Source organism: Micropterus dolomieu, linkage group LG15, assembly GCF_021292245.1.
Source record: "Micropterus dolomieu isolate WLL.071019.BEF.003 ecotype Adirondacks linkage group LG15, ASM2129224v1, whole genome shotgun sequence".
Lineage (NCBI taxonomy): Eukaryota > Metazoa > Chordata > Actinopteri > Centrarchiformes > Centrarchidae > Micropterus > Micropterus dolomieu.
In genome coordinates, this window is record NC_060164.1 from 19,810,870 (window position 1) to 19,833,754 (window position 22,885).

The 22,885-nt window shown below is 39.5% G+C and overlaps 1 pseudogene; it reads left to right on the forward strand.

Moving 5' to 3' along the window:
- Positions 1–773: 773 nt before the first annotated feature.
- LOC123984518 overlaps positions 774–22,885 on the forward strand; it is a 32,631-nt pseudogene continuing 10,519 nt past the window's right edge.

Consider the following 22,885-nt stretch of genomic DNA (forward strand, 5'->3'; position numbering starts at 1 on the left):
CAGAAAACACTTCATTAATACTTCTCTTGTCTTCATTTGCCTATTTGGTATTGAAGTAATCCAAAAGTAACTAAAAGTAATGAGATTACATTACTTTTATTTTTTATGGTACTTGGTTTATGTTACTGATTTCATTTTTAAAACAAGTAATTAGTAGTTGTAGCGGATTACATTTTTAAAGTAACACTCCCAACACTGCATTCAACTTAATGTGTGGATAACCGCAGGCTCATTGGTATGGCAGTCACAGTGCATAATCAACCGTAGTGACGGTGGTCTGTCACAACTCGCTTATAGCTCCTCCAGCAAGCCTCCGATCGTCGATCATTGCTCTTCATTTCCTTCAGCTGCATTTTAGGAATTGAGATGTCCTTCAAGATGGCGCATTGAGATCGATTTCCGGGTCACAGGCTCAAGGAGGCGAGGAGGTACAAATTTGGGAAATATGAAAGGCCTAGGACGGCGGCTCAGTGGTCCAGTGGATAGTGCTGTGGCCTCACAGCAAGAAGATCGCGGGTTTAAACCGGGTTCAAACCGGGTTCTGTGTGGAGTTTGCATGTTCTCCCCATGTCTGCGTGGGTTCAAAGACATATGGCCTAGGTTGATTGGTGACCCTAAATTGTCCTTAGGTGTGAGTGTGACTGGTTGTTTGTCTATGTGTGGCCCTGCGATGGATTGGCGACCTGTCCAGGGTGTACCCCGCCTTTCCCCCGATGTCAGCTGGGATTGGCTCCAGCCCCTCGCGACCCTGTACGCAGGATAAGCGGTTGACGATGGATGGATGGATGGAAAGGCCCAGGGTAAACAAGGGGAATGGTAGAAAACAAGGTGTGTCCTTTTTTCTCTACTCCTCTTTTCCCCCTCCCTTGTGTTTTTGCAGGAGTGGAATCTAGTGTGCAGGAGTCGAGTACAGGTGGTCAGCCAATCAGATCCACTCAGCACCAGATCGTAGACTAACGATACCCTTCAGTCACGCTTCCAGATAGATTCAGATTGCTCCTATTATTTGCTTGCTTCCCTGCTAACTTGGTTTGCCTGTGTTGTAGGTACTTCCGCTTGGTTTTACTCCCGCCTCTGCTCCACTCCTGCTTCCAACCAGCTCAGCTTACTGAACCTTACGCTGGACCCCCCACTGGACTCACTGAATTCCCCCCCTGGGTCTCAACCGACATCCCGGAACCAGCTGGTTTCTCCGCCCGAGCCTCCATCCATTTCTATAATTGAAAGTTTACACAAACATTTTTATAACTTTTAGTTTAATGGAAAATTATTTTCTTTCTTTATTAAGATCACCATTAGCATCAGCGTTTAAGCATTGGCTACTCTTCCTGGGGTTCAATTGTCAGTGTTACATTAACCTATTTCCAGTAGGTTATTTCTTATGTCACCATTTTAATTCTACTGTAGTATCCAATATTTGTGCATTTGACTCATAACAGTTTAAAATAGCACTGTAGCAGCAGGACAGAGGGTCAGTGACCTTCTACGGGGAGAGCAGTGATTGGTGGTTATGTAGGGACTGAACCCTTGTAAAGAATTTGACCTCTAACCCCTTGTTTTGTTACCTCAGAATAGTACTGTACCCTTCTATGGGTTTGACCTTTTATTTTGCAGACTCAAACCCTGCTCTGGTACCTAACAGATATCTAAACATATCCTATATATGTTATGTTTGATGTACAGAGAGACAGAGTGGCCATCGGGCTGGGTCACTCTCCAAGCTGCTGCAGAGCTTGTAATTGATGCTGAACTCCTTGATTTAATAAACTTTTATGATCAAGAACAGTGTCAAGCGGGTTTCCTCTCAACACATCATCACAGCATTATTGTTCGGACACCACACTACTTAATTCTCCACCTTATTTTAGTGTTTACTCATTTGCTCACCTTGCTTTTCCCTTCGGACACATGCACGCACCTACACTTGTCTCTCTCTGTCTCTCTTTTGCTGTATCCGTTTCCTCTGTTGACTTTCTTTGTCAGCTGTATGTTATAAAAATTCGCCCCAAAAAGCACAACTCGCATTTAGGATTTTTTTCATCTGCAACTCTGTTTTCGCAGCAGCAGGGGAGCCATGTGTGGAGGAGGCTTTTCGGTAATGACATAACAATTGAGACCTCCTTGGTACCCAGTGACATCTGCACCAAAGTGTGTTCACTTTACCTGGTCTGTGTTTGTGAAATATCCACTTGTCCACATTTTCTAATGTAATACCAGACAACGTCTCTCTCTCTGTGTCTCTGCCAAATATATGTTGGTGAGTGTTAATATACCTGGGTGGTCCACCCAAGTACAGTCCGTGTGGGAAACACGGTTTATTTTGGCCTCACAGATATTACAAATTGCGAGGGTTGTGTCTTGTGGAAAAACTTCACTGACCACATGTTTTAGTGTCTTTGTGTCTGATCCAACAATTGGTTACTGAGTCGCTGTGCGTATCCTGAAAACATGGTGCAGCACAGCATGTGTGTAAATTTAATTAAAGGCACAGAATTGGATATGCGACACCCATTAGCACTTTTTACCAATTAAGCTGAAAACCGGCCAGTTCCGGTCACCAGCCAATCGACATGTGCATCACCAGTTGGTGCTATTTTACAGACCAATCATAGAATCATTCCATACCTTCTCGCTGATTTGTTGGTGGAGTAATCTAAATGTACAAAACAGGAATCAACTGGGTAACATTGTCAAGGCAGCGAGTAAAATCATTGGTGAGCAGCAGCCTTCTCTGTCTGACATCTATGGCAGATAAATCCCACTAAAAGCTAAATCCATATCAAATACAAGCCATCCTCTCTTAAATAAACTTGGCATCCCCGCCTTGGGTCAGAGATACAGGTTTCCAAAAATGAGGTGCAACAAGTTGACGTTTTCATTCATCCCATGTACAACAAGTGCTCTTAATTGTAATCCATTAAAAACTGCCTCTTGGTTCCCTGCACAGCTTAGCATTTTATTTTTTTGCATTCACTTTATTCTTGTGTGGAAGCTTTCGTTTCTTTATTTTTCATGGTTGTGTTTATATGCTTCCTTGCTACAAAAACAAATAACCTCTTACAATAAACAAGTGAACTGAACTGAGCTGATAGGGAGTAGTGAATCAGTGAACTAGGGAGTGATTTCGTACACAGAGTTGGACTCTAATCAAAGTGAGTGTTGAGTCTTGAATCGGATGGCTTTCAACATGACAAGAATCAAAAAACAACTCTCAACTTTGAACCTCACAATGACTTGTGATTTCCCTTGGCCTTAAACCTTTTGACTTAGAATGAGTTCATAGCTTCCTCAAGCCCAAAGATGTAAAATTATTTAAAAAGTATGCAACAAATCAACTTTTTCCTTTTTTTTTTTTTTACTGCAAATGGCACCTCAGATTATAACATTCAGTTGTAGTTTCAGGGAATAACTCATTTGATAATTTTCTGTCACTTTTCACTTTCTTCCCTTCATTTGATAAATTTATTATCACCTTGTCTTTCTTACAGGCTTTCGGTCTCACCTCCTCTCAAGTATTCACTCATTCATTTATTCTCCAGTCTGACCTTCCTCCCTTCACATTTCCCCCTTTATTCTTTCAGTTTTTATCATTACGCACCACACCTTTTCATGTTATTTTATTCGCCCAAAGCAATGAACCCACTGAGAGAGCTTTGAACGGCCAGGCTAGCTTGACTATAAGTACACACTAACCTGCCCACACACACTCATCCAGACCTTCATCCAGTGTCTGTATTTTATCCATACAGACTATTTTTGTTACCTCATTGTTACTAAATCTTCAAAATGGAAAAACTCTGTTTAGCATCGGAGTTAATGACACATCTAGCATCCTTGTTCAGTTTGTCACACTTATAACTGGACAGTTGTTAGTATCCGTTCTGATGTTTCCTAGACTGGAGACAAACACACACACACACACAGACTCATACTAACTGGGCTCAGGATGCATCCTGTATCTCATCAGTTTTTACGGTACTAATGCCACTTAATGAGTTTTAATTAATAACCTTTAAGAGATTTTGTGCCGTCGTCCTAGACGTGACACTCACTGTCCGCAGAGCCGGAAGAACACTGTTAATGAGGGCCGGCACTCATTATAATATCAACTTATTATGAACTCTCTTTTCATTAGTGTTAATTATATAATTCAGTTTAATGTGGAGGTTGTCACTGGGCATTTGTGGACGATGACCACACAGACCCAAGGGGGACTCAGACTTGCATTTGAAAACTGCTTCTGAAATGGGAACTCCCTTTAGGCTGGACTTTGGGCTTTTTCACTTTGCAAACCTGTTACATGCAGAAAAAAGATACATAACTCAATAAAGGAGAGGGGAAAAGCCAAAAAGCATAATACCACCACTTTAAGTCAAGGTCTGGTCTGATCAGAATACACAACAGCTTTTCAATGTACTTTTCTGCTTCTCCAAACAATTGTGTTGCAGATTTAAATAAATAAATCATTCCAGTTAGATGTACTCAAAAACTCTAACTCAAATGATTTTCTCGGGGTGGCACAACGGAGAAAGCCACAGACAAAATAGTCCTGCATGTGTCAGTTTGAGGCAATTTGTCATTGGCCAACTGGCATATCCATCTGGAACGATAAGATAATGGAACTGAGTGGCAGACCAGCAACTTGGCAGCCATTTCTGTAATCAGATTATTATCCACAACAACAATCAGGTGTCTGGTAGTTATTTTTAAATAAGCCAACCTAATGAAGCCTAAGCTGATCTTCACACCCAGCATGCACCCCAAGTGTAGCTGAACAAAATTTGTAATGCTTCTACCACTATTTACAAAGTTCAATTGCAATATGTTTTTTTTGTTGTTTTTTTACATCTTATGTCAAAGTAGCATTCTTGCTTTCTAAACTACAAATGTTAATTTCAGGTCTGTGACGGGATCCTGCATCAAAGTCTGATGCAGTGGACACCCATGTCCACATACTTTTGATGTGTCTCTTTTTCATGGTTTATGTAAGGCCCCTTTGTTCCAGTTAGGGGGAGCTTCAAGGAATAGACTGATACCACTTTCATATCTGTCTAGCACCCTGTTAGCTTAGTTTGGCATAAAGTATTGTTGTCAGTGTGAGGTTACAGGCAACTAGCAGCAAGAGGAGGTCACTGGCCATGCCAAGGACTGGCTCATAACCCCTCAGTAAATCCGTACTTTTGTATTAACCAGAGAGATTTAACATTTAAATTAGTGAGATTTAAAGGTGTTGGACTGTAGAGGGCCCCACAACCCAGCACGGATAAGCAGGTACAGATAATAAATGGATGGATGGATTGCTGAGGGTAGGCACATTTTTGTTACCTTTAGACAGAGCCAATCTAGCTGTTTCGCCCTGTTTCCAGTCTTTATGCTAAGCTAAGCTAATGGCTGCTGGCTGTAGTGTCATATTTAGCATACAGACATGGTATACTCTCATCTAACTCTTGTTATAATCCTCAGTATATAATCCTGGTTAAGAAAATAATGGCCTTGTTTCAACATGACAATGACCCTGCTCACAAAATGAGGTCCACAAAGAAATGGTTTCAGTTTGAAAAATTGGTGTGGAAGCGCAGAACCATGACCTCAACCCCATCCAACATCTTTGGGGTGACATTTTGACATGTCACAGTAAGAACTAGAAGACTCAGGGTTCAGAACCAATCATAAATGGAGTTTGAATAACAAGTTATTTTGTGTGTTATCACAGTGCATTTCTTTGCTTTTCGCGTGTCATTTCACTGCATTTATTCTCTACTGACTTATATTGTGCAGAGTCAATGTGTCATTATATGGCCGAATGTCATAGAGAAAAATAGGAAAGATGATGTAGTATAAAGACTGTCAAAGTCTGCATAAAGATGGTGGGATTCCGCTGCATTGGTGCAGCCCATTGAGCAAGCTCATTTAACTTTACTTTTAACCTCGTCTACCAACAGGGAGGCACGGTCTCACAGTTCTGATGCACGATATTTAAGACAATAAGTCTGGATTTGGCTATTAGTGAATTTCACAACTTAATGACATAAAGATTTAAATAAAGACTATTTAAGAGTTTGTATTGGGACGTTGATGTACGCTGATTTACAGACGTCTCTTTCACAATAGAAATGGAAAAAAGTATTTTTAGGCCAGTGTGCAACATGTTACAAACCTGGAAGATGTAACTTCATAGTTTGGCTTTAAAGCCCAGCGTTCCTGGAAGCTTGTTTTCACCCAGGGGGCCGCTGTTCATATCCCGTGTGAAACAAAAAGTCAGCATTGACCAATTTTAATGTATGTATGTCAACGTAGATTAGTTATGTAACTTATGTACTGACAATAGAACAGGACAGTTGTTAATGTTATTCTTAACACTTACTTTATATACCTAAAATATTACTACCTATACCAAAATATTGTGGAACACAGAAGAGCAGAGGCTTAATGGCCATGGTTTTGCAATGATGTGTTCAACAATCACATACTGCTGTAATCTTCAGATGCCCACATAAAAATTAACATGTATAAAGTGTATATTTTCCTTTGTATTTATATTCAGGATAAATTCACAGTACAGAAGCCTACATCCATGTTCCATTTGTACTTTAATTGCAACTTTACTTTTACCAAACCCATTTTATAGAAACCTGCATGTAAACATTGAATTCCATTTTTTGTAAACTTCATACTACATACGTAAAGAACATCTTTTCCTGAATTAATGTTTTCTTATCTGTTGTTTTTTCATTGCCACACCTTCAACATTCACGCTTACTTACTGTCCTCCAGTAAGCCCTTTCTTTCCCTCTGCATCTGCAAATTCAATTTCCTTCTGAATCATGTCACAGTCTCCTTTCTTATACCAAGGTTAAAGAATAATAATCTGTTATCATTTCCTTAGAGAAATTGTTTATATATGTCTCCTTTCAAAGCCAATTTTGGTGCAAGTGTGTTTTTTCATTTGCGCTAAATTACAATCTCACCCTCTTACCTTCCGTGAATTTAAAAGCACCTTTGTTGAGCTGAAACACAGGTAACCTTTACGGGTGAATGACTCTGGTTGAAGGAGATAAGAAGAAATCTATTGTTAGTAGGCGTTTAAAATAAACTCTCATGATGTGACCTTGTAACTCTCCAAGCCCACAGAATGAGAGAATTATACTAATTTAAACTGTTCTGTGATCCAAGTATGTAGCTTTTATTACAATTTTAAATTCAGTTTTGATGTGTAAAACCGTATATCAGCACCGCACTCGGCTGTTGCTTTAAAAAGAAAACCATTCAACACATAGCACTATTCAATCAAGACAATCCCCATCTCTCACCCTCTTCACACTGAGTGAGCCAGAGCACAGTGGTGGCCAGCGGATTATCACTGGGGTTAGCACTAGGTCAAATGGAGAAGAGCCAGTGATGAGTGGGTGGGTCCAATTTATTTTATTTTTCTGGACATATTAATTGCCTCCACCAAACACATTTTCACAGAAACAACTACAGGGAAGAAGACATACACATAAAACACATAATGCACATAATGCTTTTTAATGTGGCATATTGTGGCAATTTAAAAACTACATTGTCTGGTTTTGAATGTGGAGTTGTTTTACCATGTGTCAGCAGGGATTCAGACCAGAAGCAGCCTTAGCCTTTGCATTAAGGTACAGATTAATTAATTTCTCTGGCCCTTGCAATATGCAAGCTTTTTTCAGTTGTGTTTTAGTTAATGCAGACTGGTTGGTATCCTGTGTGCTTCAAACTTAATTTGCAGTCCTCTAGAGAGGTTGTAATGAGGCATCTGCTTTTTACTTCTCAACCATGTATTGTCACCAGTTACGCTGCAATAACCCAGACAGAAATGACTCTTTGACTCTGAATTTAATACTAGCTGTGCCCACAAATGTACAGTGCTGTTGTGCATGTCATACATATAAATCACTGTGATTTTGTCCCAGGCAGTGAAGGCATCAATAAAACTGCTTCCTGTCACGTTTCAGCCGTGATCAATTTGCGATGTGATCAAAGATAATGACAGATATAAATCAAAGCCTGCGGTATTGAATAGTTATGAACCCCAGTGCTTACAGCATGTGTACATGTACTACTGTTTGAAGAAGAAAAGCACAAAATGCAAGATTGACCATTAAATTTCAGGGTTAAGACTTGGGAGTTGGGTTATTTTTGAGTGTTGGCATCCAGCTGGTGTTTTTGGTTATTTTGGCTGATTAGACTTTTGCTTACGTTGAAGTTGGGTGGAGCTATATGCTGGAAATTACAAAGTCACTAAACTCCATAGCAATGTCCCATTTGGACACGTCACAGTAGAAAATTCACAGGTGTAAATAATGAAATGCATGTTGGCTGAATTCCATTTAGCTGCTTTGACTTTAGGGTCATGTTGTGCATAGTAGCTCACTGTCACACTGTTATGGTTTACTGAGACCTGAATATAATTGTCACACTGTGTGCCTGTCTGCTCTGTTTAGTTGGTTCTCAGTTTTTGTTATTTTAGTCTGTTGTGTATCTGTTATTTAGTCTGTGCTTTGGTTTTCAGTCCTGTCTGTTGTCTTATGTTGTAGTCTATCTGTATTATTAGTTTGTAGTCTACTCTGTGCCTTTAGTGCTGTTTAGTCTGTTTCCTGTTTAGTTTGGTGTTCATCTGTGCATGCCTTCGTTCCTGCCTCATTCTGTTATTATCTGATTCTGATCTGATTCTGTTTGTTTTCATGCTTGGTTTCTGTCTGCCTGTCTGCTAAGTGTTAATTGTGATCTCTGCTTGATTAGTTGTTCATTTGTTTATGATCATTCTGTGTTATCTTTGTCTTTTCTGTCTTGTGGAGTTGCCTGTGTTTCTCACTTGGTCTGTCTGGTCTTTTCTGTGTTTTTGAGTTCCAGTGGCCTGTACTACGAAGCGAGGTAACTGGCTTATCCAGGTAAGTTCAGGAGTAACTTTGTGACGTCGGGTGTAACTTCCCGATTAACCTGTACTACGAAAGGTGGATAGGTGTTACCCGAGGTCTGTTGCCATGGCAATTTACGCCGCATCTCTAAACTGCTCCGAGCAGGTTTTGTTCATGGTTAACTCGAGGTTAATGATGAGAAGTAGGCCATTAATACACACCACTCACTTCATAATATGTTTGGATTTCATGCTGATTTGTTCCTCTGCGGTTGCATCGAAGTTCTGAACACAACAGCATTACGTTCAGACAGCGAGCCCTGCAGCCTCTGTGATTTTAGAGAGGAATCTTGATTAATTAACAGGATAGTTTCTTAGATGTAGCCCATCTGTAGTCTATAATTGAATTCTCCTGTTTTCACATATTTAGATACGAAACGAAAAAAAAAAATCCTAGGTGAAAGTGTGAAATTCTGTTTGAAAAAAAGAAAGTGTGAAAAGTCTCTAAGGTGCATGATCGTGGGCTAAACTCATTATTTCCTCACTGCTAAATCCGATTGCAAAGTTTAATATAACGTTCCAGTGCATGCATAGGCCTACTACACGGCAGACGTGTGTGTGTGTGTGTGTGTGTGTGTGTGTGATGTTGCAGCCTTGCAAAGTGAAGTTTCTCTCATAAATGTGTGACTATAATGTCAGAGAATATGTTTTGCGGGAGAAAGTTTTTTACTTGTAGATTAATCTTGGAAATTAAATTGTCTCGCATTATTCCCCCTCTCCAGGTTGGCTCCTTTTTTCCATAAAATACATAATAGAGATTTGAACTACAATAAGAACGCTGTGAAGATAATTAGGCTACAAATTTACTCAATGCGACGCCAACAAGCCTCCCTGGCTTTGTCAGCCGCCACGATATTAGATTTTGCCATTAATTTGTCTTTACATTCATAATTTCCTGACACTACCAACGTGCATTCCTCTGGAGAAATACATAGCATGCGCCGTTGCGAAAAAACTCTGCCTGCACGGCCGAACACGCCCCTTTTATGCGAATGCGCACCAACTCCAATTAAGTTAACACAGGGTTAAAGGGGCATTATGTAGTTTCCAGCGGCCACTATCGGTGCGGTTGTAAGATTGCAACCAGGCGTGTGCCCATACGCATGCTCGCTTGAAGTCATGAGTGCACATAATCCAAAACACAACCACTGTCATACAGATATCCTGCAATAAATGCAGAAACACCAGCATGCAGGCTGTGGCTTTTCACTCAGACATGTTCAGGCTCTGTTATTTCAACGTTCCCGTCTCAAAGGCAGGTCTACACCGGCTCCGTAATGTTACTTCATTCAGCGCAGCAAGCCGCATATCGGCACAATCTGCAACTTTACAGTAATATTTTTATCAGCTGCAGGTTGAACTAATCTATGCACGTTACATGATCACGGTACATTTACTGCATTTAGCCGACGTGCTACAGCTTTAGCTCACCTGCTGCTTTCAGTAACCATCTTTACTATCTGTGAATCTGTCTCCGGAGGCTCAGCAATGTCAGCACCGCTACATGTACTGGGTGGGTAATGAAACTGCTGGACTGAATATTATAACGAGACTGTGTCACACTTTATAACAGTTAGACCGCAGTCAGTAACTTTACTGTAACTAGTGTTAGTGGATGGCTCTTCCTTCCTCTGGGTTGTTGTGACTGTTTTGTTGCAGTGTTTTATATTATGTGGGTCACGTAAGTTACAGCGACTGAGAGGTGGAGAAGCTTCGTATCTGAGTATCGGTAAAACCACAATAAACATAAACTGAATATTACGAAGAAAACAGGTGTGTGCTTCATTTCTGAGTTTTGAGCCCACTGACAATAAGGCAATGAAAATTTGATTTATTAAAATCAAAAACTTACATATAGCCTTTAACACGGTTTCAACTAACCAATATCTTATCCACCGTCATAGTACTGTTTAACTCCAATGTGGGCGGTCAGAGTTTGGCAACCCTGAGTTTGCCTGATAACCCCGAGTAACTCTGAGTAGGTTGAACTTCCTTCGTAGTACAGGCCACAGTTAGATTCTTGTCTTGTGTTTTGCAACCTGTTAGTGTCTGTCTGTTTTCCCCTGCTGTCTCTCTGCCTGCCTGTGTCTCATTAGTCTCATCTCTGTCACCTGTGTTGCTCCCGCCCTGCTCATTATGTCTGTTTATATATATTGCATGCGTTTCCCTCAGTCTTGGTCCAGTCATTGTTGTGGTTTGTAGCTTGTCATGCGCTGTCTTGTCCTGTTCCCTGTTAGTTCCTTGGACTATACCTGTTTTGGATTTTCCATTGGATTTCCTTGTTTGCTTGGACTATTATTATTTTGGATAATTGATATATTATTGATTAGCTGCAGGAGATCATGTATCAGTGAGATTCTGTACACCTGTGTGATTTTCTCAAACAAATAGGAAGTTTAACGATGTGATGCAGTTTCCATTCAAAACCACAGGTAACACCTATCCACCTGCACCTCTATGAGCTGCTGCCAAGTCCCACAATGACACTATAAACTCACTATAATCTGATCAATGAACTATTGATCATAGAACAAATGTTTGCATTGTTCATTTAACAGCCATAAACACAATGACACTGAGCTGTTTTACCTTAAAACAGGTATCTCTTCCTTAACATGCAAAACTATCCATCTGTTTAAATCCAAGGCACATGAATGCAGGCGCATTGACTATGACCTCCTGAGGCGATATTTGTCTTGTTGTGCTGAATGTGGGCAATGCAGGAAGTGACACTTACTATTGATACATTTCCCATTTACTTATGTCTCCTCCATCTTGGTTCACCAAGAGAACTACAGCCAAGAAGGGCCAATCACACACACTTCTTCACTATTGGTTGCAATGGAATATGCAAATTTCCGATGCCACCAACAGGGGATGTTGTTCTTTGCTTGCATAGAATGGTAGTGAACCAGCAGTAAGAATGACAGTAACAGTTCCAGGCACAGAACAACACATGCAAGTTGAGTCGTTGCTTGGTCCTATTTCAAGCAGGAAAAAAATGGTGGCCTGGTTACAAACAAACAGCTAAACAGTGTTTCTGAAAACATTTGAGGAAATAGCCAATGCAATAACAATCTTTATTCATATTTGGTCAAAGAAGGTAAAAGAAGTTGACCTAGCCAACATGATGTCACCCATTGGTGTGGACTACAGTTTTGAAGCTTTTGGCATTTTGGATATTGCCATCTTGTTTTGTTTTTTTGGACCTGTCATTCAAAGCAGCCACGTCCTTAATCATGCATAACTTTAAGCCTTAATACAACTTAAACGGGTGAGTTATAAAAAAAATCCACTCCCACCCACCCCAGAAGTGCGTAAGATGTTTGTTTTCTTTCTTTCTTTTGGGGGGTGGAGAGAGGAAGTGGGGGGGTGAAGGCTATGCAGAGTCCAGATGAGCTCTGAACAAGTAAGTCTTGAGTCTCTTGTGGAAGCTGGTGAGTGACTCTGCTGTCCTGAAATTTGCTGAGGACAGAGAAGAGTTGTGACTTACCTAAACAACTTTTTGCTTGCTCCAAACAATGGCGGTACCAGCCGGTCAGCAGAGGTAGTTGAGCAGAACACTCGAGCTGGGGCACAAGGTCTGACTAATGCCTGGAGGTAGGTGAGGGCAGTTCCATTGACAGCCTTGTAGGCCAGTACCATTCTCTTAAATCTGATCAGAGCTGCTAAAGGGAGCCAGTGGAGGTCATGGAAGAGGGCGTTCATATTGGAGAACTTTATTAGATTGAAAATGAGGCATGCTGCAGCGCTCTGTATTCATTGCAACGGTTTGATATACTGAAGCAGGGAGTCCAGCTAGAAGCAAGTTGCAGTTGTCAAGGCAGGAGATAACAAGTGCTTGGATCAAGAGCTGTGCTGATTTCCCTTGTGAGGAAGGGCCTGCGGACATCTGCCGATGTTGTAAAGAACAATTCTGCAGGATCGGACCACTGCAGTGATATTGGTGGTGCAGCACAATTAATTGTCCAGTACTACACCAAGGTTCCTCACGGTTGGTGAAGGAGAAATTGCAATGTCCTCAACAGTTACCAGTAAGTCTGTGTGAGGGCAGACTTAAGTTGGCACGAAGACGAGTCCTGTCTTCTCGAGCAGCAAAATGTATGACAGGTGACTTTTTAAATACGGACTGGTGACACCCCTCTGTCAGTCATCGTACCAAACCCGCCCCCTATTAGATTAACGCTATAGTAATTGGCCCGACCAGATCCAGGATGGGTGGAAATGTGTCTGAATGAGATGGGGGCAGACACATTTGCCAGAACAAATTAAACATGAGCTCAGGGACCGGATTCACCTGGCTAGTCATCCTAACCTCCATGATGTAATTTTACACTGAAAAATTCATTCACAAGTCATATACGTCACACATTCAATGAGTGTGTGTAGGTGGGTGTTCTAATATACAGAACGTGTAAGTGCATTTATGTTGGTTTTGAATGGCTATTTAGAATAAGAGCAGTCAGACAAATAGGATCTGATAATAAAGTCAGCAGCTTCAGTAAGAATCAGCTTTGAGTGTTGACATAAGGAAAAATACAAACTCAGTAGTTTGCAAGGTGTGTAATGTATACAGTAGATAGATGCACTATACAGACACACTGCAGAACAGATTAGGTGATACGTTTTAAAGTCTCTGCTGCTTAAGGAGAGAAACTTAGTTCTTCTGCAACAGTAAACAAGGAATAAGAGATTTAACTCTGGATACTTCTACTTATATCTCCTTTAATGCCTTAATTTAGTAGCACAGTTCACTGGAAAACACCCTATTTTCTAATTTAAATAAAGTAAATCAAACAGTAATGACACATTAATCTTAGAAAAGCAAAGAGGTACACAGACAGGTTGCCGCTGTTTTCCTTCTCTGAAAAGAATTACATCAGAGCACCCTTTAGCCAAGGTCACACTGGCAATGAACGCCGCCAAAATGAGATTGTGAAATTCTTTTTAATTAATTGTACTCATATTGTGGTTTATATATGTGGCATTGAAATAAATTTGTTTCCAGATAATGAGCGTGTACAGACGCAGACAGATCGATGCTGCAGCACTGTGCAGGAACACGAACCAAGAATCAAAGAAAGTGCCAGAAAAAAACTTTGTACGTATTTCTTCTTCGTTTATGCAATCTGACACAGACTGAAGGGCAGTGCTTCTCCTGTACTCCACTACTTTTCTGAGGGAAATATTGTACCTTTTTTTGGTAGAACTTCTGCACTTTTACTTCAGAAAATATGAGCCAGTCCAATGCAAATGTAGGACTTTCACTTCTAAATGAGTTTTGTTCATGGTGGTGTTCCTACTTTTACTTAAACCTAGTAAATAGATATTTGGGCACTGGAGGGTGTGGAACAAGCTGTGAACACAACATTGACATATTATTTAAGTGTGTTAGCAAAGGTATGCCTATTTACTCATCGGGTTGTTACGGAGCAACATTAACTCTCATTTGGAGTCATGTTTCTGGACACCTGATGAGTGTAAGCCCAATATTCACTCTCCTTTGAGCTGTTTTGGTCTCTTGAGGGAAATGGTGATGTGGTTAAACAATTGACTTGGCTTTCTGATTCAATCCATAAGGGTACATGCTGTAAATGAGGTTGCAGGAACATGCTATACATGCTGTACATCTGTATTTCCTGGACCAAAATCTTTCACTTGTATTTACACCTGTGCAAATATAGTTACTGTCATAGTAGAGTCATCAGAGCTGAAAAGGCCAGTTTAATTGGCTGGCTAGGCTCCATGTAGTTTGAGTCCCACAGAGATTTAACTCCTCTCTTCTCCTCTCCCAGCTGCTCCTGGCTGTGGCACAATAAAAAAAATCTCTTTGTGTTGTATAATGATAATACTGTTTACTGCTCTGTGAACTCAAAACCCTTCAGATAATGAGACATACCAACATGGGTCATCTGCCCCAACAACATCCCTTTGAATTTTATGTTTCTGTGTATCCATGGAAACAACATTGTGCAATCTTCCAAGTGCATTTCTTCTTTCACTAATATAAGGATGATATCTGGCCTGCTTTCTGTTGGGAACATGCATGTGATGGGGTGTGTGGCTTGATAAACATGTGTCAGGTGTGATTTTTATTTTATTAACAGCCCGCACACCCACACAGAGCAGAAAGCAAGGCTGAAAGCAAGTGCTGCCAACACCTCATCTCATTGTGACAGATCTGTCAACATGTCAGCCTGACCTGTGGCTGATTGGAGCTGACACTGAGGAGAGAGAGTGAGAAAGCCTGATGGAAAGCATGGTCAGTTTCAACTTCTCACAGTTATTCATCTAAGTGTTATTGTATCTACTGTCACTTTCTCTTACCCTCATTTTTTTTGTTTTTCCTGCAATAGCAAATGAGACAATGAAATAATACTGCATAAACAAAAGGTTCTGCCTTTAAAACTTCACTTACAAAGCACAGTTTGTTCAGTGTCCCTATTTTATTCCTTTCACATTCTGTATTGTTGTATTAAATTGAAAAAATACATTGATTTAGCAGTAGCTGCAGCTTTATTGTAGTTCGTACTTACTATTGTACAACTGTTCCTTCCACGATGCCTAAATACCAAGCGCAGATAATGAGTTGATATTAAAAATAAAACGAATAATGCTTGCATAATGTTATCTTTATTCTGATTTGCGCAATTAAAAGGAAAGACATCTTTGAAGCCAACACATTCCACATATTAAATTTTTATAAGGGGCCTATTTGGAGTTCAGGCCTTTTACTTTCTGATCATATACTGTATGACATACAGCACAGCAGCAGAATAAACCCAGCAAAACATGGGACTTAATAAACATGTTTGCTCCACATTTGGTTGATATGTGCAGTAATTCCCTTCTGAATGACACAGCTGCCTGCTTCCCTTCTGCTCCAGCGTTTAGATTTATGTGAATACAGAACTGTTTTTATTTCTTTTTCTTAAATACACCCATTTTCATTTACATTTTGTGAAAAATGGGATGAATTGGAAATTCTCAAGGACAGAACTCATGTTTTACCTTTACAAAATGATTATGTATTTTGAATGCCAATTATTTTGCGCTCACTTTCAGAAAATAGTTTTTACAATAGTGACCTGAAGGTCAACAAACAAATTGTACTTAATTTTTAAACTCTTAAAAACACAGGATAGATGAGCTTCTGTCTGTAGTCACAAGGGCACACTGAGTCATATTTCTTCATAAGATTCATGCTGCAAAGGTTATGGTGGTAGGCTTTTTCCAGCAAGCAGCCAAACTAAAAGTTCACAAATCAATATATTTCCATTCAACCCCCAATGTTTTAAATAAATTACTGATGACTGACGCACTGCTGATACTAACACTGTGGGAATTGATAAGTGTGTGAGAGTTGTGATATGTTTGTAAAAGGTATTTCAGTGAATCAAAAATGAAATGTTCTCTAATATTGGCGAACCACTTCCACAACCCACATGCTGCAGAATTTCCCTTAAAAATATATATATTTAAATGTATAAATGCTTTAAATAGACAAAAGTAAAGGTGACCATGCAAACCTGACTAGTATGTTGAGGTGACAAATAACTGTAGCATCAAAACATTTCTACATAATAAAATGCATACAGTAGTTTTGTCATTAAAAAAAGCAACTGTGCACTTAAAGACGCACTAACCAATATGTTTATATCAACAATGGATCAAATTACTACGTAATATGAAAAAGATGAAAAACCAGATAATTATCATTTCTCTCTGCTCTACAATGTGTTTTAGCATATTTCAGCCAATAGTTTTTGCTTTTCTGGGTGACAACTTTACCTTTTTAACTTTGTTAAAACAGCAAGCAGCTGTTTTTAATGAGACAGCTCCCTGCTCAACATCAAACAGCAAAAGACAAGGTTTGCGACTAGCTGCTGAACACAGTGGCACATATAGCAGATAAAGAGACAGATATTTCCCTCAAAAGTTGGTAGAGATCAAAACATAGGTAAATGCAGAGTGCATATTTTACTTACATTCATCACGTGTCCAGACACATGGCTCCAAATGAACGTTAAAATATTGCACTTTATCTGCTGCATATGTAAAAAGGCAACTGTTTGTTAGCATGTTCGCCATATGTGTTGCCCCCAGCTGGGACATCCGTTAAAGTATTTGTCACTATTTCACATAGTTTCAAACATGCGGTAGGTAGAAGATAAAATCTGAAAGATAAAAATAAATGTCGATACAAATATACACATGTAACATTTAACATCCTCGTCTCCATGATCCTTTCTCCATTAAGTCCTGCAATTAAAAAAACAGCAGAACGTAAGGGTCATCTTCTTTTTCCTGCACCACCTACAGTAAATAACTACGACTGCCTCTGTTGTAAAATGTGTTGGCTCTACATGTTGCAGGGTTTGTGCTGAGTGGGAGAGCTTTTTCATCACAGTGGCATTTGGGTCAGATTACAGGCTCACGCCATCATCTACAATTGTCAGGTTTTGTACAAAACAACCATTATATGGTGTCAGAGGGATGAGAGTAGAGAGGAACAATATGAAAAAGGAGAAAGAGACAAAGAGCACAGAAAACATAATCATAGACAGACAGTGAGAGAGATAGATGTTTCAGTGAGCTTTAAAGTAGAGTTGACACCTATAACAATGTCATACCTATATGGACAAACAACAGCCCTTCAGATTTATGTCCATACACACACACACACACACACACACACACACACACACACACACACACTCTGACTGTGTTCCAGGAAAGCAGCTTCAGGGAGTCTCTCCTAATCACCAACCAGCCAAGCCGAAAAGATGAGGGTAATAAATCCCAAAGGATGTTGACTCATTGTATTGATGTGTACACACACACACACACACACACACACACACACACACACACACACACACACACACACTAATAAGCATGTCTTGCTATTGCTTATATCTTTAATCGAAGAGTTTTTGCCTGCTCATCCAAACCGCAGCTTAAGGTATGCGTGAGATTTTAATGTCCCTGTCCCTGCAGAATTATTTGTGAATACACGTTACACTTCCAGCAATACAAAGCCATCAATCATGAAACAAATGGCTGCAATAACACCAAAAATGTGAGTTGGATGAAGGGGATGAAGTCAGAAGGATAAGGAGTAGCAATAATCTAAGATGTAATAAAGTAATTATATAATGTATGTGTAATGTGAAATAACTACAATGTAAGTTAATATAAGTACAAAGGTAAGTATACTCCTTCCCATTGTGGACATACAGTCCAGTCCGGATTCGATTAAACCTTGGGACAAACCTGAAGAGCTGACCCTGCAAATCTCACGAGACGCCACCTGTTGTGTGTTCTTGTTCCAGAACAAAACATGGACGGAATCCAGCAGCTTGCATATATGATGTGACATTTGGGCAAAAAGAGCCAAAAAAGGAGTAAAGTGTGAAGAGTTTAAGTGAGATCCTGGATGGACAGGTGTGGGCAACATGGGCTGTATAGCCTACACACAGTATTGGAGGTGATTGAAGTAACAAAGCTAACTTAAAATTAAGTAAATATTTCATTCATATTCATATTCTTAATATGCTTAACAATGGTAATGTGTGTCCTTGGGCAACATGTCCTCATACGTAAATGTGAAAGTAGGTTGTTTGTGAATGTGTTGCAACATGGGCTGTATAGCCTTCCCATGGTATTGGAGTGTCAGGGGTACGGGACTTTCATTATGTGAGTCACATAACATTAAACATGTCTTAAGGTAAACAGGAAAACATCATGTTTTTGGCAGCCTCATATTTTGATGGAGCAACTTGCTTCTTATTTTAAATGACCTGATCAGCTTTTGATTATAGCATTATGCATGTCGAGGACATTGCAATTGTCGATACTCCTAACTTAAATTTGATGAAAACACAGATTGTTGTCAAGCGTGGACAACAGAGAATTCAGTTAATGCGGAAGCTTAACTCTTTTTATGTCTGTGATTTCATGTAGTTTTTATTTATTGAAAGTCTTCTAACTTTCTCATTTATTTGCTGGTTTAATGGGCTGTCTGTGAAGAACAAGAATTGCCTGAATGGCATTGTGAAAGTCTGCTCCAAGATAATTGGAGCCCAGCAAAGAGACTTGTGCACCCTCTGGGAGAGACAGTCCAGTAAGCAAAAGGAATTATCTGCCAATCTGACCATTTTCTGTCCAGTAAATTCCCTGCAATGCCCTCAGGCCGCTGTTATAATTTACCCCTTAGGAGAACAAACCACTGCACTTCAAGTCCTTCATCCCTTCTACTATCAGGCTATTAAACACAGACAGTAGTCATTTGAAATGACTTCTAAACTCAGTTATGAACTATGACTAAATGTTTATTTTATTTATTCCTGATCGTTGTTTCCTTGCATTGCCCTTTGTATATTGATCTGTTACCTCTATACTTTGAGTTTGTTATGTGTATGGACTGTAAGCAAACAAAATGCCCTTCTTGAGCTCAATAAAGTTGTCTGAATTGAACCGAACTGAACTAAATGTATTTCCCAAACTGTCGAACTATTCCTTTAAAGATTCACCTTTCAGTACGACTGCCTAAACCTCATTGAGCATCAGCCTCAATCAAGCTCCCTTGAATAAATGAAAATTCTCACTGAAGTCAGAAGTATAATTGCTTGAACTGATTTGCTTTTTAGAATAGTTTTTAATTGTCTATGGAGAACAAGACACCAATTAAAGTTCACCAATAAAAAGAAGATTTCACAGTATGAATGCACAGTTAGTATCACAGCTCACACCTTCACAGGTCGAATTTTCTGTTAATTGTGGATTTCACCACTCCACTGTGTTGAAATAATTTATGATGCTATAGATTTTTAAACATAAACGCATATGCCATATATCCCAGGGTTGTTTGTGAGTCTACTTAATGTCTCATCAGTGATCATAAACAAAATCTGAAGATCTGCTCCACTATCCAGATGGCTGATGCCTGACAAAACTCAATTCCTCCTCCCTTATTTCCTTGGTATTATGCTCTGCCTGCTCCAGTAATTCCATCTCTGCAGTTAGCAATTTCTTATTATGGGCCTGTCTTCTAGAGCTGCTAGATTACTAACACAAACAAAAAGAAAAAAAGCAACACTGCACTGGCACCCTGTAGCTTCTAAAATTGATTTTAAAGAATTCTACTTGTGTACAAAGACCGGCGTGCATCACATATTCCCTGTTGTTAGATGTTCCTTCATGAGCCCTTAGATACTCTACAGCTGTTTTTTAGTTACTCAAAACCCCACCAAAAAGAAAATTGGTGTGCGTTTCAGGTATTCTACAAACTTGTGGAACAACCTACCCAAAGATATTAGAGAGACAGGCTCTGTTAAATGCCAAATAAAAACATACCTCTTCAACTTAACCTTTTTCTAGTACCACTAGTAACACTACAATATGCGTGCTTCACATGAAGTCTCCATGGAGTTCCCTGCAACGCTAAGCACCCTTTCTTTACCTGCTTTGTTTTGAATTTACTTTGTTTCTTGTTTTTATTCATTTTTAAATGTAAAGCACTTGGAGCTGCATGTTTTGTATGAAAGGTGCTATATAAATAATAATTATTGTTGTTGTTATTATTCCCTCAGCTCTACTATGAGTTTAGTGCTAATTAGCAAATGTCAGCAGGCTAACATATTAAACTAAGATAGAGAAAGTTGTAAAAGTTATATCCTGCCAAACGTCAGCATGTTAGCATTTACCACAAAGCACCAAATTGATTGATGTCAAATTGAGAAGGCCTATGGTGGTGCGTTCCAGCTGCATAGTGTGTGGATTTTGTGAATACTAGATTAGCAAGAATTTCTGAGAATGCACCATGAGCTTACTGGACGTACTCAACTAAGCCAAAATTCATTGCATCTTATCAGACTGTGTAATGGCGATCATGTGATGCAGTCACGCTGCACGATGCAGTCTTACTTGAATCTTGAACAGTCTAGTGCTAGTAATGGCATAGTTAATCGTTTATTTAGTAGTCACTCAGTACATACTGAGTGAGTATGTAGGCAGTATGTTAGTATGCAATTTTGAAAGCAGCTTTAGTCTTGTTTGCACAGTAACAAGGATACTAAAAGATGATTATTCCTTGTAACTAGTGTTGTAGCGCTCGAGACCGGTCTTGGTCTTGACTACAACACTACTTGTAACTGTGCAGAGGTGGAGAACTTTTGAGGTGGAGAACTACTGTTAGATAAAAATGAGAATCTGCGTGATTTTAGTCTTATCATGCTGCTGAGTGGTGGCTGTGATTTCAGTGTCTCTCTCATTTACCTCTCATACGAGGAAATTTGACTTTCTGTTTTTTTGCCAAGTAGGCTTGTAGTCCAAACATAAATCAAGCAGTAAGTACATTTTGTAACACCTGTTAATACCAAATGCATGCACCAAAACAGTATGTTAAAGAGCATGCTTGTTTTGTCATATGTGTATGTCTCAACTCGCTTTTCAACTCTGTTTATGTTCACTTCACCTTAAAGTACCGTTTCAGAGATCTTAATGCACTGCAACTTTAGAAAACTAGAAAAAACATATGCAAAACAACTTACCTTCACCACTTTAGTGTCTCGTGGAGACTTCTTTTATGTTCTGTACAACCTGCAACGTTGCTAAAATTCATGAATATGTATCTCGTTTTTTATTAATTGGCTGCATTTTCTTCTAAATCACTGATTTATGTCCTCCTGTATGTCTTGTTTTCCTCATTCGCAGTGTTTTACCTTACAGTGTGTTGACCTCGGTCATCCACTGTAATAAAGCCACATGGGCATCTTGTTACAACAGCTACTCAATCTGAAAACCAGAATTTAAATTTGGGTTTTAATAATGCAAGACCTGCGTCTGATTAATGTCACCAACAAAACGTGACAGCACACTTAACAGATAAACACGATCTGTCAGCAATTGTTTGCCACAGCAGCTGCTCTTTGTTTGCTGCTGTCCAGCTGCTTTTACCTAGTAACATAGTATGAAGGTAATTGTTATGTTATGTCACCTTCATCTCTTTATCTGCTGGTGGAATACAAGACACACATTGTTTGTGCATCCATAATGTACACAGTTTGATTTATTGTCTTTTCAGAGAAAGAGCACTCTAGAACCCAAAGGCACGACACAAAGACAGATTAACAAAACCAGGAAAACTATCCAAAGGGGTTACACAGAGAATCATCAGGCTGAGATTCAGGCAGGCAAAACAAAGGCTGGAAGGCTAGGGCGAATGTAAACTAGACAATCTGGCAAAGTGTAGGTAAAAAAAAAAGGCCAGTATATATACTTTGTGACAACATGATGAAGGAAATAGGGAACAGGTAAGCAGGTTGGTGGGGAAGGTCAGGCGATGGAAATGGCAGGAAAGGGGTTACTGTAGGGCAGGAGGGGGTGGCTGGATTAGAAATGACATGACAAGTAGATGGCAGGGAAGAAAACAACAAACAGAATGAATTTCGGGAATTGGATGAAGCTGTGACATTCATCATTTTTAAACTCACTGTAAAAGTGTATGGAACACAGCTATCTAAACACGACTGATCTTGATCACCACAGCCACTCACTGGAAACCGTGAAATGAAACCAACAAATCCAAAAATGATTTATGAGATTTTGAGTTATGGCCCATAAAAGTGTCTGTCTGGTTTGTTGCCATGCTGTTGACAAAGGGGAGAAGTATTTTAGTTTAGTTTAGCTTTATAAGGATACAACAAAGGCAAACAGTTCCAAACAGTTAAAAAAAAAACGACAATATATTAATTCACAGGGTAGATCGGAAAATTAATGTCAACTGAAACAATACTCAAGTGAAAAATACAAAGAAACTACAACTGGTGTGTGTGTGTGACAGACTCTGCATTAATATTTTACATGAGGATGTTCAGTAAATTCTCTCCCTCTGTGAAGAAGATGCTCCACCTTCCTCATCATCATCAGTAAAACTGACAG